This window comes from Lissotriton helveticus, chromosome 3_1 (genome assembly GCF_964261635.1).
Source record: "Lissotriton helveticus chromosome 3_1, aLisHel1.1, whole genome shotgun sequence".
Taxonomy (NCBI): Eukaryota; Metazoa; Chordata; class Amphibia; order Caudata; family Salamandridae; genus Lissotriton; species Lissotriton helveticus.
The window spans coordinates 1,682,619,256-1,682,644,283 of NC_136061.1; positions in this window are offsets into that span (position 1 = coordinate 1,682,619,256).

Consider the following 25,028-nt stretch of genomic DNA (forward strand, 5'->3'; position numbering starts at 1 on the left):
TTTCAGTGAATTTTCAAGGTTTTGTAAATGCTAATTCCTAACTATAAATGGTCTATAACCTATGGTTTTTTCAGTGAATTTCAATGGTTTTTTAATAGCAAATATCATAAGCTGTCGAATGTCAAGTACGTGGTAAGTGAAAACATTTTCGTGTTTATGCACACTGATCTGCTTTGAATGGTGCCCCCCCCCTCATTTCTATTAGGAGTACTCTCTCTTTGCAGATAGTGAAAGGTAGTTAACGCAGACCTTTGCCCCCGTTGTAATCCGTCGTGCCTGCTTCTCTCTCCATTTGATTGATTGTTATCCAAGTATTTACTATTTTAGAATTAGTTCTCTTTGGTTCATTCTCTATTTACAAACAAACACAGAGTCGCAATACTCTGTTTAGTCTTTGCAGATAACGAAAAATCGTGTAAAAAAAAAGAAAAGGAATCGAGCAAAATCAGTAGGCCACTAATGGGATCTCTTTTTGACCTCGCTAAAATAGAAACATTAGGAACAACCCCTCATGACAAATACAAAACTAGTGAGATGAACTGAACTCCACACAATGATGGCTGCAAAACAGCTCGGCTCCGCCACCCACCCCGCCCAAAATAACGATAAAGAGCGGCTGCCATGATTGGTTGCGGAATGGCCACGACGGAGCTACGAAATGGTGCTGCTCTCATGCTAACCCCAGCTTCAGTCTGAAACATCCAGAAACACTGTAGACTACCAATTCGATCAGTTCCGGTAGCGCCCCAATGTAACCCGGTAGAGAAGAACTAGCCCTCCCCTCTTTGACTGATGGTTCTTGTTGCCTGTCCCTTCTGTTGTCATTTAACAGAACTATTTAGCCTGCTGAAAGGGGTTGTGTTTCGACCGCTGGTTGGTGGAGACATTTTGACTATATTCTGGACCTGCGTTGTCGCGTAATGCGTCATATGAAGCGCCGCGTTAGCGCATCCGGAAGTCATCCGGGGCGCGCAGCGCGTAACGTAAGCATAACAAGTCATGTGACTTGTTAATAAAACTTTTCATTGGTTCATTTTACTTTTCTTATTCTAATGATGAAAGCCTTGGTCATATCACCTAAAAATTACGCTTTTAATTACTTCCGAACATTATTTTTTCTTAAATATATGTTATAATGTTCCAGGCTAATGTACTTTCCCGGAAATTTTACAACTGTCCTGCAAGTAAAATATATTCTTTTTTCGAGAAAAAGAGCGTTTCTTCGTCCCATGACGGAGCCGTTGAGCAAAAGAGGGTCGACCTGCTGTCTTAGTCGCCGATACGCCTGAATATGAGATTCTTATCGATCACTTTATGTTGCAGGAATAGAAAACACAACAGCCCTTGACCATTTATCTTTACTGCGTTCCTTCGTATTATACCTTTTACCCTTCATGTAATTGGTCTGCTTTATTTCACTTGCCTTTTAATGATTCTAAAACAGTGACTATTATTAAAAACTTTACCAATGTATATACTACTACCATGTTTTCTTTTAAAAACCTTTATTGTGAAAATTTCATTATACAAATACGAGCCTATAACCACGTGGGCCTGCCACGGAGCAAACTGTAATCGTATATGATGAATAGACATTTACACTGTAGAGGAACGTAACGGGCGGGCCATTAGGTTGCAAGAACTAAGGTGTCTAACAGTTACGGAATCGGTGGACGTACATTTTATAATTAAAATACGACAGGGCCAGTTACAATAAAATTATCTAGATATACATTTGCGGGCAAGTACCATGGGTGACGTTAATTCGAACTTTCAACAGTACAGTAATCAATAACACATCAGAACTTAATATCAATAGGGATGTCGAAATATTCAATCAATTCTCGTCCCCGCCCGCCATGTGCTTCAAAACTGCATACGTATCTCGTGATTTCAAGGTTCTGCAACCAGTACACAACAAGGAGTTACGAGTCCCATTTATTCTGGCGCCATTTTGGGCGAGGACGGGCAGGTCCAGGATATAGTCAAAATGTCTCTACCAACCATCGACTATGATGATGTTCATATGCTGTATTTATTAGAGTAACACTCATCTGTCCCCCTGAAATTAATTTACCACAATCTAAACATGTCATTTTAGTCTTTCCAAAGTTCTTCTAAATATTTGGGACCGTTTCCCTTGCCTCTGAAGCTCTCAGTGCCACTTCTTTGATGAATGTACTAGCAGGTCAGGGGTTCTCCTCCAAATCTCTCTTTTATGCAGCACTATAATTAATTGGTGCCACCTCTCCATATGACGATGCATGGTATAGTTACCACAACTATATTTTTTTTCGGTTCCTCTGGAGAGTTCATCGTGGCAGATGAAGCGTGTAACGTACCGGGCATTTACCTTTTTTTGCATGTACAGGAAAGGAAAAAAAAATCGAGCGTCCAAGTTCTAAGGTGTCCCAGGGCCATTTTAGTGGACCAGGCCCAAATCCAAAGAACAGGCCGCCATTTTGAGAGTCCTCTTGCAGCCGCCTGTCGCTGTAGCATCAAGAGCAGCCGAAACTCAGCTGAATGGCAACTGAAACGGTAAATGGGCGCCCCACTACATTTCAGCATTGTAGGATGACCACACCAGTACAGCAACTTGCTAGACATCACCTCGGTGCCATCCGGATCTCGGCGCCCCACTGCAGATGAAGAGCCTCTCAACTATGAAACCACCACGGTGACATCCGGATCTTGGCGCGTTGTGCTGCCTTCGGCCTATTCGCACATCGGTCCGCTACTGACGCCATCTCACAGGCTAATGGGGTGACCCACGCCGAGTTTCAGCATTGTAGGATGACCACACCAACTTGCTAGACATCACCTCGGTGCCATCCGAATCTTGGCATCTCAACGCCTAGTGGTATCTTCCATACAGAAAATATTGTTACGCTGCCTTTGGCCCCATTCGCACATCAGTCCGCAACTTAGACATCACCTCGGTGCCATCCGGATCTTGGCATCTCAGCGCCTTGTGGTGTCAGTCAGAAAATATTGTTGCGCTGCCTTTGGCCCCATTCGCACATCAGTCCGCTACTGACACCATCTCACAGGCCAATAGGGCGCCCCACGCCGACTTTTACCATTGTACGATGGCCACACCAGTGGCACAACTTGCTAGACATCACCTCGGTGCCATCCGAATCTTGGCATCTCAACGCCTAGTGGTATCTTCCATACAGAAAATCTTGTTACGCTACCTTTGGCCCCATTCGCACATCGGTCCGCAACTTAGACATCACCTCGGTGCCATCCGGATCTTGGCATCTCAGCGCCTTGTGGTGTCTTCTACTCCGAAAATATTGTAGAAAATATTGTTGCGCTGCCTTTGGCCCCATTCACACATCAGTCCGCTACTGACACCATCTCACAGGCCAACAGGGCGCCCCACGCCGACTTTTACCATTGTACGATGGCCACACCAGTGCCACAACTTGCTAGACACCACCTCGGTGCCATCCGGATCTTGGCATCTCAGCGCCTTGTGGTGTCTTCAAATCAGAAAATATTGTTGCGCTGCCTTTGGCCCCATTCGCACATCGGTCCGCTACTGACGCCATCTCACAGGCCAACGGGGCGCCCCACGCCGACTTTCAACATTGTAGGATGGCCACAGAAGTGCGACAACTTACTAGACACCACCTCGGTGCCATCCGGATCTTGGCATCTCAGCGCCTTGTGGTGTCTTCTATTCAGAAAATATTGTTGCGCTGCCTTTGGCCCCATTCGCACATCGGTCCGCTACTGACGCCATCTCACAGGCCAACGGGGCGCCCCACGCCGACTTTCAACATTGTAGGATGGCCACACCAGTGCGGCAACTTACTAGACACCACCTCGGTGCCATCCGGATCTTGGCGCGTTGTGCTGCCTTCGGCCTATTCGCACATCGGTCCGCTACTGACGCAAACTCACAGGCCAACGGGGCGCCCCACGCCGACTTTCAGCATTGTTGGATGGCCACACCAGTGCGGCAACTTACTAGACACCACCTCGGTGCCATCCGGATCTTGGCGCGTTGTGCTGCCTTCGGCCTATTCGCACATCGGTCCGCTACTGACGCAAACTCACAGGCCAACGGGGCGCCCCACGCCGACTTTCAGCATTGTAGGATGGCCACACCAGTGCTGCAACTTGCTGGACACCACCTCGGTGCCATCCGGATCTTGGCGCATTGTGTTGCCTTCGGCCTATTCGCACATCGGTCCGCTACTGACGCCGCCTCACGTGCCAACGGGGCGCCCCACGCCGACTTTCAGCATTGTAGGATGGCCACACCAGTGCTGCAACTTGCTGGACACCACCTCGGTGCCATCCGGATCTTGGCGCGTTGTGTTGCCTTCGGCCTATTCGCACATCGGTCCGCTACTGACGCCGCCTCACGTGCCAACGGGGCGCCCCACGCCGACTTTCAGCATTGTAGGATGGCCACACCAGTGCTGCAACTTGCTGGACACCACCTCGGTGCCATCCGGATCTTGGCGCGTTGTGTTGCCTTCGGCCTATTCGCACATCGGTCCGCTACTGACGCCGCCTCACGTGCCAACGGGGCGCCCCACGCCGACTTTCAGCATTGTAGGATGGCCACACCAGTGCTGCAACTTGCTGGACACCACCTCGGTGCCATCCGGATCTTGGCGCGTTGTGTTGCCTTCGGCCTATTCGCACATCGGTCCGCTACTGACGCCGCCTCACGTGCCAACGTATTTTCTCCGCATTTTACACCCTATGCCGCATAACAGGTCATGTGACTTGTTTATAAAACTTTTCATTGGTTCATTTTACTTTTGGTTTCCTAATGATGGAAGGCTTGATCATGTGACCTAAAAACAACACTTTTCATTGGATGAAAACTTTTTTTTTTTTCCAAACGATGAAAGCCCCACCTTGTTTCTGGATGTTTCAGACTAAACTGGCGTCAGCATGAGAGCACCACCATCTCGTAGCTCCGTCGTGGTCATTCCGCGAGCAATCATGGCAGCCGCTCCCCACCAGAAGCCTGCAGGAGTCGGGGCCCCCAAAACTTTTGATGAATTCTCAAGGCGGAGGGGACGCTTTCGAGAATGGGGTCCAAGACCTAGCAGACAAGCGTCCGATTTCCAAGGTGTCCCAGGGCCATTTCAGTGGACCAGGCCCAAAAAGGAAACAGCCTGCCGCCATTTTGAGAGTCCTGTGACAGCCGCCTATCGCTGCACCGCAAGAGTGGGCGCAACTCAGCTGAATTGCGGCTTTTGACACAGTGGACCAAAAACGGACGGAATGGCAACTGAAACGGTAAAGGGGCGCCCCACTACAACAGATGACACTCCACCTGGACAGGCCCGTTCACCGCCTCCCCCGGGGCGCCCCGCGCCGTTATTCGGAGCAGCATTGTAGGATACCAAAACCAGTGCGGCAACTTACTGGACATCACCTTGGTGCCATCGTTCTGCTGCCTTGGAACTATTCGCGCAACAGTTTGCTACTGATGACCCACCCCCCGCGACGCCCCATGCCGTTATTTGCTGGGTGGCAACTTACTAGACATCACTTTAGTGTCATCTAGATTTCAGCGCGTTCTGCTGCCTTGGAACTATTCGCACAACAGTTTGCTACTGATGACCCACCCCCCGCGACGCCCCACGCCGGAAATCTGGACGTTGTGCTGCGTTGGGACTATTCGCACAGCCGACCGCTACTTCGTTGTTTTTCCCTAAAAATGTTTATATGTTATTACTATTTTTGTTTTCTTGTATATATTTATAAATTATTAAAGTTTTATAATCTTACTACTTTGTCGGAGTGCTATATATTTTTAATGTGACACATAATTGTAAAAACTTTGATGTACAAAGAGTCATCCCTGGAATCTTCCGCTTCAGGCTCGGTCCCCTCCCCAATCACAATACAGGATGGTTTTCAGATAATAGCAACGCTTCTGCTGTGACGGATCTCATCGAGTGTGGGCCTTGATCTACTATAACTCCTTTGAAGAGGGGTGATTCTTTACAGCTGTGGCCATAAACTACATCTGCAGGGCTAGCTGATACCCTAGGACCAGCCTGGACAATCGGACACAGAGGAAAAGGAGTGTCAGAGGGTGCGGTAGTGAATAGGGCGAAAGGGAGGTGTCTGGCGGGCACAGGGTGTGATTCTCAGGGAAGAGCAGCGCAGATGGGGGGAGGTTTATTACCCATGCATAAGACAGAGAGCGGGGGTGACCACTGCCTGGGGGAGATGCTTGCGAGGGTGGGGAGCCATGCTAAGGATCGACAGCGTGCACAGAGTGGGTCTGGTCAAGGCATCTAAAATGGCTGCCGTGCACGACAAAAGTGTGGCATTTGAAAAAAGACTAGATGGCGCAGACAATGTTTTTCAACACTTCCTGATTTCCTTCGAATCGAACGTTAACAGACATTGGGGCATATTACCAAAGTTAAGCGATATTTATCCCTAACGATGCTTAGCAACGATTTTTTTACCGTCAGAAATTATCGCAGATAAACCTTGCTATTATCAAGGTTTATCAGAAATACGATAAAAAACGACCGCAATGCATTAATATCGCTGAAAACTCAGCGATATTCATGCATTACCGAGCTAATGCTCTTAGCCATGTTATCCACCTCCCATTGGATAACATGGCTAAGAACTGCTCAGGGCAGGTGGTAGCTTTTGGAGATATTCGCGCTTATCTCGAATATTTCCAAAAGTTGATAATAGGAGATAGCGATGTTAGCGACTGTTTCCAGTCGCTAACATCTTGGCATGCCCACTTTGCATGTCATTAGTGATAAATATCACTCACATGCAAAGTGGGGCCCAAGATGGTCGCTATATTCTACTAGCCGTCGCTAACTGGTGTTAGCAACAGCTAGGTAATACACATATAATTTTATCTCCGCGAAGCGGAGCGCTGTTACAGATATATATCTTGTTTCTGAACGTTAATTTCTCAAAATGCACTGAAGCACATATATTGAGACCTAGCAAAGGCACATCGGGCTACCAGTCCCTACAATTTTGCCAAGTTTCGTGCAAATCCATTCAGCTGTTCGATCCTACCGAGAGACAAGATGGCGGCCGCTACGGACTGTTTGGAATGTTTACAGACACCTGAGAGCCAATCAGCTTCGCTTCGCAAAGCTCCGTAACGCGAAAAGTACGCGAAGCGGTGCGCTGTTACAGATATATATCTTTTTTTGAACGTTAATTTCTCAAAATCCACTGGAGCACATATATTGAGATCTAGCAAAGGCACATCGGGCTACCAGTCCCTACAATTTTGCCAAGTTTTGTGCAAATCCATTCAGCTGTTCGATTATTATTATTTTTATTTTTTTTTGCCCCGCGGGGCCCTTTTAAAACCTCCACATCAAACCTAGGGGGTGAGCGACAATGTACTATGCCCCCTTATGGTCATTTGCCCCTTCGCTTTGGCCTCCTCTTGTCTCTCGATCCTACCGAGAGACAAGATGGCGGCCGCTACGGACTGTTTGGAATGTTGACAGACGCCGGAGAACCAATCAGCTTCGCTTCACAAAGCTCCGTTGCGCGTAAAGTACGCGTCCTGGGACGCTGCCAGGTCCGCTGTTACAGATATATATCTTTTTTTAAACGTTAATTTCTCAAAATCCACTGGAGCACATATATTGAGACCTACAAAAGGCACATCGGGCTACCAGTCCCTACAATTTTGCCAAGTTTCGTGCAAATCCATTCAGCCGTTCGGGCTAAAAGTGAGGCCAACCGCCCTATGGAAAACTCAATGTTAAAAACACGTTTTGGGACCCCCCTTTTTTCTCGGCCCCCCCTTGACGAACCCCCCCCAAATTTTCAAGGGATGCTCAGAAACAAAATGTGCCATTTTCCTGAAAATTTCAGCCAATTCCGTCCACAAACGCCAAAGTTATTAGACATAGAATTTTCAAAAAACCCATAGAGAAAAAATCCTAACTATATATACCTACTGGCGACCGCCAGTAGGTAATATATATATATATATATATGCATATATATGCATTTATATATATGTATGTGTATATATATATATACATACATATATAAACATATATAATCTGCATATCTATATAAATACAAATATAAATGCATGCATACATATGCATATATGCATACATATGCATGTTATTTACATGAAAGTTTGAAAAACACTATTAAAAGCAAAGCTAAAAAGCCACCTCATTACAAACAGAATGGCTTTAACTTAAACGAGGGCGAGATCTATTGCATTTTCAATGCTTGTTTACTTTGGTTCCATCATGAAGGCATTCGGATGTGTCACACATTTACCATGAATTCTGAATGTTAGCACTCTAGTTGCTCATTATATCACTGTAGTAAAGCTACTGCTCACCAGGGAAGTCTGCTGCTGGTATTCAAAGTGCATGTTTCAGTCTGCATGTCAGAATTTTTTTAATGAAATAGAAGAGGATTTGAGAAGTCACTCAAAATGTGCCCTAATTTTTCTTTCTGAAGCACTAATCATACTTTCTATGGCAAAATGAACCCCCTCATTTTGTTGCTTTTAAAATTAAATGTTTTCAGACTTACCACTTCATTCCAATCAAGATGGCTTCTGGTGTGCCATACTTTTGTCATAAGTAAGTCTGTTAGCGCTCTAGTTGTTCTTTAGAACACTCTGGGAAGCTGCAGTAGAACACAAAGGAATCAACTGACAGTCTCTTTCCTTGTTGGATGTACATGTTTTACTGAGAATGTCAGACTTCATTCTCACATGACTGAGAAAGATAATGTGAATTTACAGAAAATATGTTTTCAGTTTAGCTTATAGATCCCCTTCCAAACCACTGTGGGAAAAGCATGAGATAATAGTTTTCTTTCAAGCATGATTCATGATATCCCAGCAGAAGGCTTTTTCACATGGTAAAATCACCTTAGAACACACCACAATTCCTAAAATGAGTATGGTACCATCAACAAATGATTTATAATGTAACTAAAGTCCTAAAACCTTCTATTAACTGCAATGCTTTTTAATGAGGTGCTATCATGTATATTGGTCCCAAGATGGCTGCCAACACTTCTTGGATGAAGAATTTGAATTTTGAAAACAAATTTTTTTTTGCCTTGGAGGTCCTTGTGGGACCCCCTGAGCAGGCCTAGGGGGCCAGGTTGCTTCTACCCTGCCCCCTTTTCGAGTTCTACACGTTTGTTTTTCTGCTTTCCTGTGCCTCAGTCTACTGAGGCACAAGATGGCTGCCAACACTTTCTGGTTTGGAGTGTTGACAGACATTGGCAGCCAATCAGAATGCAGCTCATGCTCGGAAAGTTAAGCTTACAGTAAGCTTACACGTAAGCTGCTATAGATATATATATTTTTTCTCTTTTGATTTTCTCAGGAACTACTGGAGGGATTTTCACCAAATATAGCAAAGGCACATCTGCGTACCAGTCCCTACAATTTTGCAAAGTTTGGCGTAATTCCGTTCAGCGGTTCGGCTGTAGCCGTGTTGGCCGCCCCCTTTTTTCTCAGCCCCCACTTCACAAATCCCCCCGAAACTTCCAGGGAAGGAGCAGAGCGGAGCTGGCCAAAATTGTGGAACATTACACACAAATTCCTCAACCGGCGCCAGAGTTATTCCCAATAGAATGTTGCGGATTTCCTATGGTAGCCAATCCTAACTATAACTACCTACTGGCAACCGCCAGTAGGTAATATATATATATATATATATATATATATATATATATATATATATATATATATATATGTATATATATATATATATATATATATATATATATATATATATATATATATATATATTACCTACTGGCAGTCGCCAGTAGGTATATATAGTTAGGATTTTTTCTCTATGGGATTTTTGAAAATTCTATGTCTAATAACTTTGGCGTTTGTGGACGGAATTGGCTGAAATTTTCAGGAAAATGGAACATTTTGTTTCTGAGCAGCCACTGAAAATTTGGGGGGGGGTTTGTCAAGGGGGGGCCGAGAAAAAAGGGGGGTCCCAAAACGCGTTTTCCCATGTTAATTTCCATAGGGCGGTTGGCCTCACTTTTAGCTCGAACGGCTGAATGGATTTGCACGAAACTTGGCAAAATTGTAGGGACTGGTAGCCCGATGTGCCTTTGCTAGGTCTCAATATATGTGCTCCAGTGGATTTTGAGAAATTAACGTTCAAAAAAATATATATATCTGTAAGCGCGCTCCGGGCAGCGCCCCGGTTCGCGTACCTGACGCGTAACGGAACTTCGCGAAGCGAAGCTGATTGGCTCTCCGGTGTCTGTCAACATTCTAAACAGTCTGGAGCGGCCGCCATCTTGTCTCTCGGTAGGATCGAGAGACAAGAGGAGGCAAAAACAAAGGGGGAAATGACCATAAGGGGGCATAGAAGATCCTCCCTGACCCTCTAGGTTTGATGTGGAGGCTTTAAAAGGGCCCCGCGGGGCAAAAAAAAATATTTTTGGTTTTTTTTTTGGGGGGAGCGCTCGGTACGCGCACCGGGAAGCGGTCTGGGGAGCGTACTATAAGGAAAAAAGAATGATAGACTATGATATTTTGAAATATTATATGTTTATTGATTGTTCTTTTTGTTGTGTTTTTTTTGTTTTTTTTATTTATTTATTTATTTTGGTTGTACTTCATGAATTAGATATAAAAATGAACATTGTCTCAAAAATGTTTAATTATTAAATAAAAATGTATTGGTCAGAATTTTCATAGTTCAATAAAACTTCCAGCATTACATCATCTGGAATCTCCTCAAACATGCATGTTTCTATGTCTTGTAAGCATTCAATAAATTGTTCATCCAAAGACTGATCCATAAAATTTTCATCTAAAAATTCTTCATTTAAAATCTCCTCAGATGTAATGTCGAAGGAAACATTGATATTTTCTTGCTCCCCTTCCATTTTTTTGCTGTAAATTGCATAAAAAATAACTATATCAGAAGAGTTAGGGCACTGTTGGGTTTAAGTTCAGACAGGTAGTTTGGATTTTTTAACAGTGAATTTATCTTTGGGTAGTGTATGGTATCAGACTGGAAGTAGAAATATAAAAAAGTGTATGTGATGAAGCCTAAGTAAATTCATAATTATACAAGAGAAGCCTAAATCCATCCATAACTATAACAGAGAAGTCTATCTAAATCTATAACTATTACAGAGTGATAGTATAAAACTATCAGAAAAAGTTTTCCAAATTAACTTTAAGTGCACAATATACTTCAGTTTTCAAAATAACAACTTACCTTTCAAAAAGCAGTTTAAGTTCTCAGTGAAAATTTTCTTGAAATCTACTTCAGGAGGTGGTAGTCAAAATGGCTGTGTTTCTCTCTCTTTCTTTATATATATTCAGGTACATAACCAATCAAATGTCAGGTAAAAAAAGTAGAAAATGAAAGTAACATTTTAATTGGTTGTCAATTCCAACACTTCAGATGTGTTTTGTGAAGTAATTTACCTCAGGGTATTTAGCGAGGTCTACAGGCTAAATGGCTAAATGGAATTCCAATCAAATTTGTGAAAATGGTAGGGATTGGTATGTAGTATGAGCTAATCTATATTTGGTGAAAGTGTCTCCAGTGGTTTTTCTGTGAATTACTTTCCCACCTTTTTTTGAGCGAGCGCTTCCTGGTGCGCGCCCCGGTACGCGAACCGGCAGCGTTACGGGAGTCCTCCATTTTGTGTTTCGGTAGAATTGAGATACAAGATAGAGGGCAAATAATGTTCAGAATGGGTAGAAGGGGGCACGGTAGACGTATCCTGACCCCCTAGGTTTTCTGAGGGTGGCTGAGGAGGACCATATGTGCGAAAAAACCCCATTTTTTTTCAAATTTTCGCGCAGTTAGCGTCCGGTGCGCGTACCGGGTAGCGCTCCGGGGAGCGTACTTTGGTGAAAATTAGTGAAAAAAGTTAGAGTAAAATAATAATTGTGAGTCATAAGATGTAGGGTAGCTCTGAAAAGAGCTTTTGGGTCCTGTGGCTGATGTAGGTACCTACAAGTAGGTACCAATGCACAGTCTTAAATTGAGGATGAAAATTCTGTTCCCCTCATCTGAGAAGTGAACTCCATCTGCTCTGTAGATATCTTGCATGTAGTAACGCAAGTTATTGTTGTAGATGGAGCCCATTCCATGGTCTCTCATGTAAGCTGAAACAGACTTATTTACATGCTTTCTCGATTTCTCAATTTGTGGACAAAATTGGTTGGACCACTTCCATTTCTGTCTTTGGCATATATTTGAATATACCAAGGCAGTTTGAGGAAATAGTGCCATCAATTGCTCAAAGGTGTCCTTTAAAAGCATTTCCAGACCTACCCCAGTCAAAGTGCCCAAGTCATTTCCTCCACAGTGCACAATTAACAGGTCAGGTTTTGGCAAATGCAAAAAGGTTTTCACCAATGGTATCAATTGGTGACATTTTAATCCTCTGTGGCCAATCCACTTGATTTCCATATTTTGTAAATTGAGGTTGTGTAAATTTCTGTAATCAGCAAACCTTTGAGTCCAGTGGATATAACTATGTCCAACAATCCAGACAGAAAACATGGTGAGAGAAGGTTCTGCTGCAGTCAGATGAAGTGTAGCAATGAAATGGCAGTTGAAAAAATAAGAGTGTATAATGAAAAAAACTGTGGAGTTTCTGTGGTAATTAATCAGTAGCAGTGATTGGTGGATTTTGATTGCTGAAAACAGAAAGTTAGGGTGCATGGATGAGTTCTTTGAAAGATGTAATTTGAATGGTCAAGAAAAAATCATTTTATGAAAGATTGCACTGGATACGCAGGTGTACTGAGAGTTCAGAGTTCAATTGAAACATTGTTGTGTGAACTTGCAAACATGAGAGGTCTTTCAGGAGGTGGTTGCTATGCAAAAAAGGCAGAAAGGGCAGAGGGGGGAAGGGTGTTGATTTGAAAAAAGTGAGGGAAGAGTTTTGATTGGGTGACATGAGAGATATGTGTGATGAATTACAGCATTTCTGTGCCATTGATGGTTGCAGGCTCTGGAGTGCATACCTTTTGCTCTGCTGAAGACAAATTGGTGTGTGTCTGAGACTGTTTTGAAACTCAAAAAGTATTTGCTAAGGTGAGAAAAGATTCATTTAATTTAAATAGAGAATAGTATGCTTTAAGGAGAAAATTATGAAGAAAGTTGTGTATTTAAAATGTTGCTTTGTGTCAAGTGTTTTACAAATAGATTTTGTTTCTTTGAGTTACATAGCCATGTTAAAAGTGACGCAAAAATAGTGCAAGGGTCTTACAAAAATGCTTTCATGTGTCTTAGGGCATTTTAACTCACTTCCCCATGAATGTAGGAATATAATTGCTTTACAAGATGTGTTTAAAAACGTTTTTTGAAATCAATTAAGTTTCTTGATATGTACTGGTAGAGTTTCATAGGTTGATTGGGGTATATTTACAAGGCTTTTGAGTTCATTTGATGTAATTTTTCCCATGTTATTTTAAGACATTTCCTTGTGGTGCAAGGTCCTTGTAAATACGCCCCCATGTGTGCTTGGCAAATTTAGATTTTGATTCTTTGAGTCACATAGCCATGTTAAAAGTGACCCAAAAATGGTGCAAGGGCCTTAAAAAACGCTTTCATGTGTCTTAGGGCATTTTAAGTCATTTCCCCTTGAATGTAGGTATATAATTGATTTAGATGATGTGTTTAAAAACGATTTTTGAAATCAATTAGGTTTCTTGATATGTAGTGCTAGAGTTTCATAGGTTGCTTGGGGCATATTTATAAGGCCTTTGAGTCTCTCTGATGTTATTTTTCCCATTTTAATTTAAGACCTTTCCCTGTGGTGCAAGGTCCTTGTAAATACGCCCCCATTTGTGCTTGGCAAATTTAGATTTTGATTCTTTGAGTCACATAGCCATGTTAAAAATGACCCAAAAATGGTGCAAGGGCCTTAAAAAAACGCTTTCATGTGTCTTAGGGCATTTTAAGTCATTTCCCCTTGAATGTAGGTATATAATTGATTTAGATGATGTGTTTAAAAACGATTTTTGAAATCAATTAGGTTTCTTGATATGTAGTGCTAGAGTTTCATAGGTTGCTTGGGGCATATTTATAAGGCCTTTGAGTCTCTCTGATGTTATTTTTCCCATTTTAATTTAAGACCTTTCCCCGTGGTGCAAGGTCCTTGTAAATATGCCCCCATCTGTGCTTGGCAAATTTAGATTTTGATTCTTTGAGTTACATAGCCATGTTAAAAGTGACCCAAAAATGGTGCAAGGGCCTTAAAAAACGCTTTCATGTGTCTTAGGGCATTTTAAGTCATTTCCCCTTGAATGTAGGTATAAAATTGATTTAGATGATGTGTTTAAAAACGATTTTTGAAATCAATTAGGTTTCTTGATATGTAGTGCTAGAGTTTCATAGGTTGCTTGGGGTATATTTAAAAGGCATTTGAGTCCCTTTGTTGTTATTTTTCCCATTTTAATTAAAGACATTTCCCCGTGGTGGAAGGTCCTTGTAAATACACCCCCATGTGTGCTTGGCAAATTTAGATTTTGATTCTTTGAGTTACATACCCATGTTCCATACAGTGCTCACCTTCTGCGTAGTCTTTGATATGCTAGACTCCATCTGCACAATGAGATACCTAAGCAAAGGAAACACAGGTGATGTGATTGTGAAATGAGGAAAAGAAATTCCACATTTTTCAATTACATCACCTGTGTTTCCTAACTTTACGAATGACATTGTGCAGATGAGGTTTAGGCCTGTCCAAGGACACAGAAGAGGTCTGGCCTTTGTTAAAGAGTGAAGTGGACATGACTCACTTCATTGGTAGGCCTGCACATGTATTATCTCCTCTGTACTCTTCAACAAGCGTACATTTCATCTGCAACCCTGAGTAGGCCTCACCTCAAACAAACCTCTGGATAGGGCACACCTTATCGTCATCCTGAATCAATCATTTAAAATGTTAGGGACAGATTTATGATAGGTGTATGCCTCTTTTGCGCCACTGTACGTCACTTTTATGACGCAGCGGCGGTGCAAAAGATTTGCTATGTGGCGACATATTTACACCTTGATGCATCTAGGCAGATGTGCCATGCTGTAAAGTCCCGTGCCACATGAAACCGATGCAGCAGTGATGCAAAAGATGCACCATGTTGCAAGACAGGCCTCACTTCATCTCCAACAAGATAAGAAGCTGAATCTTCTGTAAATGTCAAAATTGTTGTATACAGTGCTCAACTTCTGTGTACTCTTTGATATGCTAGACTCCATCTGCACTATGAGATACCTAAGCAAAGGAAACACAGGTGATGTGATTGTGAAATGAGGAAAAGAAATTCCACATTTTTCAATTACATCACTTGTGTTTCCTAACTTTACGAATGACATTGTGCAGATGAGGTTTAGGCCTGTCCACGGACACAGAAGAGGTCTGGCCTTTGTTCAAGAGTGAAGTGGACATGACTCACTTCATTGGTAGGCCTGCACATGTATTATCTCCTCTGTACTCTTCAACAAGCGTAAATTTCATCTGCAACCCTGAGTAGGCCTCACCTCAAACAAACCTCTGGATAGGGCACACCTTATCGTCATCCTGAATCAATCATTTAAAATGTTAGGGACAGATTTATGATAGGTGTATGCCTCTTTTGCGCCACTGTGCGTCACTTTTGTGACGCAGCGGCGGTGCAAAAGATTTGCTATGTGGCGACATATTTACAACTTGATGCATCTAGGCAGATGTGTCATGCTGTAAAGTCCCGTGCCACATGAAACCGATGCAGCAGTGATGCAAAAGATGCACCATGTTGCAAGACAGGCCTCACTTCATCTCCAACAAGATAAGAAGCTGAATCTTCTGTAAATGTCAAAATTGTTGTATACAGTGCTCAACTTCTGTGTACTCTTTGATATGCTAGACTCCATCTGCACTATGAGATACCTAAGCAAAGGAAAGACAGGTGATGTGATTGTGAAATGAGGAAAATAAATTCCACATTTTTCAATTACATCACCTGTGTTTCCTAACTTTACGAATGACATTGTGCAGATGAGGTTTAGGCCTGTCCACGGACACAGAAGAGGTCTGGCCTTTGTTCAAGAGTGAAGTGGACATGACTCACTTCATTGGTAGGCCTGCACATGTATTATCTCCTCTGTACTCTTCAACAAGCGTAAATTTCATCTGCAACCCTGAGTAGGCCTCACCTCAAACAAACCTCTGGATAGGGCACACCTTATCGTCATCCTGAATCAATCATTTAAAATGTTAGGGACAGATTTATGATAGGTGTGTGCCTCTTTTGCGCCGCTGTGCGTCACTTTTGTGACGCAGCGGCGGTGCAAAAGATTTGCTATGTTGCGACATATTTACAACTTGATGCATCTAGGCAGATGTGTCATGCTGTCAAGTCCTGTGCCACATGAAACCAATGCAGCAGTGATGCAAAAGATGCACCATGTTGCAAGACAGGCCTCACTTCATCTCCAACAACATACCGTCCGTTTAAACTGTAAACATTTAGGAATGTGTAGGGTGCATGGAGAAGCTGAATCTTCTGTAAATGTCAAAATTGTTGTATACAGTGCTCAACTTCTGTGTACTCTTTGATATGCTAGACTCCATCCGCACAATGAGATACCTAAGCAAAGGAAACACAGGTGATGTGATTGTGAAATGAGGAAAAGAAATTCCACATTTTTCAATTACATCACCTGTGTTTCCTAACTTTACGAATCACATTGTGCAGATGAGGTTTAGGCCTGTTCACGGACACAGAAGAGGTCTGACCTTTGTTCAAGAGTTCAGTGGACATGACTCACTTCATTGGTAGGCCTGCACATATATTATCTCCTCTGTATTCTTCAACCAGCGTAAATTTCATCTGCAACCCTGAGTAGGCCTCACCTCAAACAAACCTCTGGATAGGGCACACCTTATCGTCATCCTGAATCAATCATTTAAAATGTTAGGGACAGATTTATGATAGGTGTGTGCTTCTTTTGCGCCGCTGTGCGTCACTTTTGTGACGCAGCGGCGGTGCAAAAGATTTGCTATGTTGCGACATATTTACAACTTGATGCATCTAGGCAGATGTGTCATGCTGTAAAGTCCTGTGCCACATGAAACCAATGCAGCAGTGATGCAAAAGATGCACCATGTTGCAAGACAGGCCTCACTTCATCTCCAACAACATACCGTCTGTTTAAACTGTAAACATTTAGGAATGTGTAGGGGGCATGGAGAAGCTGAATCTCCTGTAAATGTCAAAATTGTTGTATACAGTGCTGAACTTCTGTGTACTCTTTGATATGCTAGACTCCATCTGCACAATGAGATACCTAAGCAAAGGAAACACAGGTGATGTGATTGTGAAATGAGGAAAAGAAATTCCACATTTTTCAATTACATCACCTGTGTTTCCTAACTTTACGAATCACATTGTGCAGATGAGGTTTAGGCCTGTTCACGGACACAGAAGAGGTCTGACCTTTGTTCAAGAGTGCAGTGGACATGACTCACTTCATTGGTAGGTCTGCACATGTATTATCTCCTCTGTATTCTTCAACAAGCCTACATTTCATCTGCAACCCTGAGTAGGCCTCACCTCAAACAAACCTCTGGATAGGCCACACCTTATCGTCATCCTGAATCAATCATTTAAAATGTTAGGGACAGATTTATGATAGCTGTGTGCCTCTTTTGCGCCGCTGTGCGTCACTTTTGTGACGTAGCGGCGGCGCAAAAGATGCGCTATGTTGCGACATATTTACAACTTGATGCATCTAGGCAGATGTGTCATGCTGTAAAGTCCTGTGCCACATGAAACCTGCGTCAGGTTTCATATAGGCGTTTTGTTGCAGGGTGGGCATTCATTTGCATGAAAGCCCTGTAAAACTAACACCGTGAAATTTAGAAGATTTCACTGAGTCAGCTTTATAGCATTGCTGAATCAAATCCTTATGCCTGTTTGAAACAGGCATAAGGAGTGATGCACCATGCAATGTGTGGCTTGCTCCTGTGCATTGCAGTAGACATGTCGCGTTTACGACGTGATTCCTGCAATGTGCTGCTTTTGCGGCACAGATGCGTGACGCATCTGTGCTGTTTTTGCTCAATGGTGCTCCACATTGTAAATGCGGCACATCATGGGTGGCTGAGCAGCGGTGCATGTTAACTGGTGCATCCCTGGGGATGCGCCAGTTAACATAAATCTGCCCCTTTACATTTAAGTATGAGCAGGGTACACAGAGTCGGTGAGGCTTATCCAAGGTTAAGAACAGATGAGTCCTATTCACTGAAAACTTGGACATAGGCCTCACCTCCTCAGCATCGCTGGACATGGCTAAATAATAATTGCAAAATGTTACTCTTGTTAAACAATTTTAATATTATAGTCTCTGAGATTTGTCTCTTACTCTGCAACATCTCATTGTTGTTCTCTTTCTTTAAAGATAACGACAACATCAACCATGAGTGATAATGAGCAATCAGTTGATCTCGATCTTATCATTGAACTTGTCATTGAAACGTCAGTGGAAGTAGATCCCTTGGATGATTTAAGTCCTGAGGATGATGAAGAACATGATGAGGATGCCGATTTGTCAGAATTGTATGACATAGGGTGGGAAGCTGACCTGCTTGAGCCTATGGAACTATAAACATTTATTTTTAAAAGTTACTGGAAATGAAAAGTAAAAATTTAAACCGTTTCATTTAAAATTAAACAAAAGTTCAAAAACAGGTTGTGTGTAGTGTCTTTAATAAAATAGTCAAATATGCTCATAAAATTAGTTCAGATTCACATATAAAACAGCACAGGTCAAATGTAGAAGCATTCCATTTCTTTGCTACTATTTGTGAATACTAAATTTGCCAATGCACTAAAAATTATTCTATGTAAAAATGACAAGTAGTGTGTTAAATTTTTGACGACTGTTATTGATTTACTGTTTGCTAATAGTGGTTAATAACATTTTTAATTATATTTTACCACAGATTCAACTGCAGATCATTTCAAAAGGAGAGAATGCCATCTAAACAACGAAACAGAAAGGCTACAAAACGTCAAAGACAGCAGGTTAATAAAATCTTGCAGCAGTCCTCTACAATAAAAACTCGTCAAGTCACCAAGAAAGCTCCGGGTAAGACAACGAAATCATTCATAAGAAACATTTGTAGAAAAAAAAGTAGTACTACAGAAAATGTTTTAGTCCAGAAAAAGAGAAGCAATTTAAACGGAAAGGGAAGGCCAATCAAAAATGTTACTGCTAGAGCAGGAGATAACTCTGTGCATGGTAGTAGAAGGAAAAATCAGTTTAGGGACATTCGCAGACGAATGTTCCGCAACAGGATAATTGGCAATTTGTTAAAAAATATTAAGAAAGGTCAGCAGAAAGTGGTTTTTTATAAGAGAAAAAAAAATTGAGAAAGGTATTGATCAGGCATTTGAAATTAAGCGAAAGTTATTTATTTTGATAATCAATAGAATTAGGAAGCTAAACAGAGCAATTTATGATTTCAAAAGAAATAGTAGATGGAAGAGAACAGTTAATCGTAGTAATTTTTGTGAAGTTTTTTCAGGAGAATGGATGCATAGTTCAAGTTGTGAGGCATTTTTAAATGAGGAGAGTTATTTCCAGGATAATGATTTGGTGCATGCAGTTGACATCAGTGGTCGAGCTCATGAGGTAAAAGATGGTTGTCCAGTTGAAAAAGAAAAAATTGTGACAACAGAGGCAGAAGAGGTGTTAGGTAATGAGGTTTTAGGAAGACGTCCTAAGGGACCTGTGTACACCTGGAAGTGTAGTAGTATTTGCAGTGTGCAACAGGATTCCATCAATTTGCTTTGTGATTTTGTACGGACATTTAATAAGAAAAGTTTGAAGCAGAAAATGATGTTGTTGCAAGAATTAGATCCTTGCAGAGTGAGAGAAGTGACAGGTTTGCATGGTCATTCACTGGCTTGTCTTTCCAGGAGAGTATGCCAGAGTGTTTTTCATCATTTCAGGATGCTAGCAGTGCATCATAATAAAGTGAGGAAATTAGTTAGAATGTTGTATTATGCTATGAGTCCAGCAGTTATGCTTAAACAATTATGCACTGCTCTTTTGCATGGTTCTGAAATAGATGTGAAGAATATTTGTAAAGAAATTGAGTTTTGTTACTTTGGAAGTAAAGAGGAGAATGTTGAAATTGACCCAGAAGAAGAGGGTAATGTGGAAGATAGTGTACAGGTTTCCAGTACAGATAATTTTCAGAAGGAAATTGCCACGTTTCAGGTGAAATCAAGTGAGAGGCCTAATTTCACTTGTGTGTGTTGTCGACGTACTTATTATAAGAATCAGACTAAGTTAGTGGATTTATATGCGAAAAGTGAAAGGGAAAATAATACTGAATGGAAGGATTTCGCAACATACTTGATGGTAGAAAATTGTTTTGATTTGGGATTGGATCAACGCGTGTGTACTTATTGTTGTAACAAATTAAATCAAAACCGGATGCCTGCTAGAGCGGTTCATAATAATCTGGAATTGGTTGAGATTCCTTCTGAATTGAAGGATTTAAATACTTATGAATCTATTTTGATTCAAAGTATCCATCCCTTTCAGGCTATTGTAAGAATGGAGCCAAAGACAGGGAAATTGCCTCCATCAAATTTACAGAGAGGATTAAAGGGAAGAGTTGTTTATTTGCCTCTAGATTTGAAGAAAAACATTAATACAATTGGCGTAGAAAAAGTGGAAGAGGAACCTCTGGTTATCTTAGTTAATGGGGTTCCGACAAAGAGTAAGAAAATATGGCAAGATTTAGTGGATGTTAGGAAAGTCAAAAAGGCAACATTGTATTTGAAAAAAAGCAATAAGTACTATAAGAATGTATATGTTGCAGAAGAGGAAGTAAGTGAGGAAGAGGATAGCGATTTGTGTGCTGGTCAAATTGAGAAAGTAGAACCCTCTAAAAGTGAAGAAATATATGAACATTATAGTGTTCATCCTTTGCATTCCAAGGAAGTCATAGGGAATGCTATTGAGTTGTTTCAAATGAAACAAGCCAAAGGGAGTCCCATTAGTGTTTGGGAGGAAAGTTTGGAAGCTCGGTGTTTCCCACAGCTATTTCCAACAGGTCAAGGAGGAAGATATGATGAGCGACCTCATCAAATTCCTGCTTCTGAATACCGGACTTTACGATTATATGCAGAAGATCCTAGGTTTCGACAATGCATTCCGTATTTGTTTCATCTCCTGTTTGAAAGCGATCTGTCTGGACTGTCATATGCAGTGAACCACATCTTGAAAAGTGGTATACAGATGCAAAACATCTCGGCAAGTGACTTTATGGATAAAGTCAATGTGCAAGACAGTATTTTGGATTCTCACCTGATTAATCTCATGGCGTGTCAGCGTGGTACTAATGAGTACTGGTACCGTCGTCATGGTGATTTAAAATGTATACTGAGGAACTTAGGAACTCCCACATGGTTCCTCACTCTCAGCTGCGCCGAGTATGGCTGGGAAGACTTACTTGAATTTCTACGAGAGGCCAATGGAAACATTGAAAATATCGAATTCAAGACACCCGGAGAACTGTGCTCTTTGGATCCAGTGAATGTATGCAGGTACTTCAATCATAGATTTGAAGCTATGATGTCTTTCATCATGAACAAGAAAAATCCACCTCTTGGAGAGTTGTTGGATTTCGTCTGGAGAAAGGAGTACCAAGCAAGAGGTGCTCCTCATATACATATGCTGCTGTGGATCACGGATGCACCTAAATTTGGAACAGATCCAGAAGACTTAGTGATGAGTTTCATAGAACAGTATTCTACATGTGCTGTTCCAAACGCAAAGGAAGACAAAAGCCTAAGAGAACAAGTTTTACGCTTCCAAAGCTATCGTTGTGGAAAGTACTGTCGTCGTAAATTCAGAAACAAGGACAAGTTCTACACCAAATGTCGTTTCGCCTTTCCACGACCGGTGATTTCTAAAGGAAGAGTGAACAGTTTGATGTCTTCGCTGCGACATAATGTGATGAAGAAATCACCTAAAAACACATACAATTTGAAAAGGAACGAAGAGTCCAAGTACATCAATGACTACAACCCAGTGATTTTGTCCATGTGGAATGCTAACATGGATATACAGTTTGTGGCTGATAACTGTATGGCTGTGGCTCGGTATGTGACATCTTACATCACCAAAAAAGAATAGACAGAATTGAAGGATATGTGGGAGGACATTTCCCATGAAAAGAGCCTCAGTAAGAAGTTGTACAGTTTCAGTCTGAAGATGTTGTCACATCGAGAAATCGGAGCTTACGAATGTTCTGACCGGTTGTCTTCAGCAAGTCTCTATGCCAAATCCAGGAGTATCGTTTGGGCGAGTCTTGGTCTTGCTGCAACGCGTAATCGAGTTCTGAAACCTGTGCGGGAAATTGAGTATTTGGCGGAAAAGGAGCCAAACAGTACCGATATTTTGAAGACCAACATGTTGGATACATATTATCCAAATAGAAGCAGTCACCTCGAGAATGTTTGTCTGTATGAGGTTCTACAAAATTACATATTCAAGAGGAACATCAAAGAAGATATTGATAAAGGAGTGTATGCTGTAATTGGAAGTGAGGGATGTCTGGTCAAGCAAAGAAAATGCCACTTGGTTAACCATCGAAAATTGAGTGGCGAATCTCCTGAAAAAAAAGAGTTTTTCTATTTAGCACTTTTGCAACTTTTCAAGCCTTGGCGTGCAGAAGAGGAACTGCTTGGAGATTTCCTCTGTTACGAAGACTCTTTCAATGCCGCCAAGGAGACCATAGAATGTCCTGTTTTTCCCAAATATCTAGAAATGTTGAATGCGGAAATCGAGCAGGAAGCAACGATTGCTGCCGAGATTGCTAGAGACAGTTCTCAGGACAGTCAGAGTTCTGTTTCATTGAGTCAGGATCCACTAGGAGGACCAGTTATCGAAAATGAAGCTGCCACTGCCATGATTGAAGTGGAAAGAGCCATGGCACATGCTCAGGAGGGTGCGGTTAACTTAGAAGACTTGGAAAGACAACTCAACGTTGAGCAGAGGAAAATATATGACGAAGTTACCAACCAAATTGATCATGGATTAAGTCATGAGAAGAAAGAGTGCTCATGTACGTCGTTGAAGCCTGTCCGACTGTACGTGAGTGGAGAAGCGGGAACTGGAAAAAGTTTCCTCATTAAAGCAATTTCATGTTATTTGCAGAAAAGGACTGAGTCATCGCTGTCTTGTGTTGTCACCGCTCCAACTGGTCTGGCAGCACATAACATTAAAGGTATTACTTTGCATCGTCTACTGATGCTGCCAGTGGAGCATGATAACAAATTACAATACCACAAGTTATCTGGAGATGCTTGTTGTGAAGTTTCAAGAGTCTTGAAGAAAATGAAACTTCTTATCATTGACGAAGTAAGCATGGTTTCCAATGTCATGCTTGCCTTTGTGCATTTGAGAATGCAAGAAGTTCTCAAAACAGAGTATGATGTGTTATTTGGTGGCAAACACATCATTGTTTTCGGTGATCTTCTGCAGCTGACACCAGTGAAAGGACAACCTGTGTTCAAAATGCTCACGCATGAAGATACCAGGAAGTGCCTAGGGAGCATTGGCAACATTAATATATGGTTAAACTTCAATTATGCTGAACTGCGTGAAAATATGCGTCAGGCGAAGGATGAAGATTACAAGAATATTCTACAAGATGTTAGAATCGGAAAAGTGACCGAGCATGGGAAAGAAGCTTTACATGCACGATTACTGTCAAATTTGTATCCAGAACAAGACGTTGTGCCTGAGAATATTTTTCAGAAATTTACTGAGAAGAAATCTGGAATATGTTTGATGCCAACTCTTGCAGAATGTGCCATCTTCAACAACAAAATGTTGCATTTAGAAAACCAAGAGATTGTGAAACTGGAAGCTATTGACAGAGTAGAGCATACGGGATCAACAATTATTTTGTCTGAGAATTTGAAATCAAAATTGGATTCATTAGAGAAGACTATATCTAAAACTGCAGGTTTTGAAAAGACTCTGAATGTGTGCTTAAATTGCCGTATAATTTTAAGAAGGAATTTACATGTTGAAAGAGGTCTGGTAAATGGATCAATGGGTAATGTTGTTGGTTTTGTGAAAAACAGAAATAGAGATGGAATTGAATTTTTAAAAATGAAATTTGATGGCATTGAGGAAGTACAGCTAATTGGTCGTTGCTCTGCTAGGTTTTTGCTTGTGAAAGACTTATATGTTCGCCGTAAGCAGTTTCCTGTTTGCTTGGCATATGCGGTGACAATCCATAAATCGCAAGGTTTAAGTGTAGACAGTGCATTGGTGAATATTGGCAGTTCTGTGTTCAAGGAGGGTATGGCATATGTGGCATTGTCACGAGTTAGAAATTTATCGGGATTGTACTTGATTGAGTGTGATGTCACAAACATTTGTGCGGATCTAGATTGTGTTAAGGAATACAATAGGTTAAGAAGAGAGTATGCGCCACATTTGCCTCAATATCCTTTGTTTGAGAAACGTGTGGTAGGCCGGAAACGAAGAAATGTGACCAATAGTAGGGAGGTTGTAGCAAAAAGACGAAAAGTCGATGAACCAGAAATTATAAGCAGAAAGAAAAAGGATTTTGTTGAAGATGTTGTTGGTTTTCAATTTGAAAACAGTTCTGGTGCCAACTGCTATGCTAATGTAGTGGTTAATGTTTTGTTTTCTCTAGAAAATGTTAAAGAAGAGATTGTGGTCAATTCGGATCAAAGATTTAGCAGTTTGTTGAATTCTGTGTTAGAGAAATGTAGCACTGATAGAACAAAAATAGAAAGTGTGTCTGAAATTCGAAATCTGTTAGACAGATGTTCAGGTCAAACACAATTCTCTCAAAATATTCAGCAAGATTGTCAGGAGTTTTTAATGTATATGCTTGATGTATTGAATGATGAAGGTGTAGATGTAGATCACCTGTTTGGGCTTTCTTATCAATGGCAGCATGACTGCGAGAACTGTAGGGTATCAAGTACTACTAGTGTAGACTCA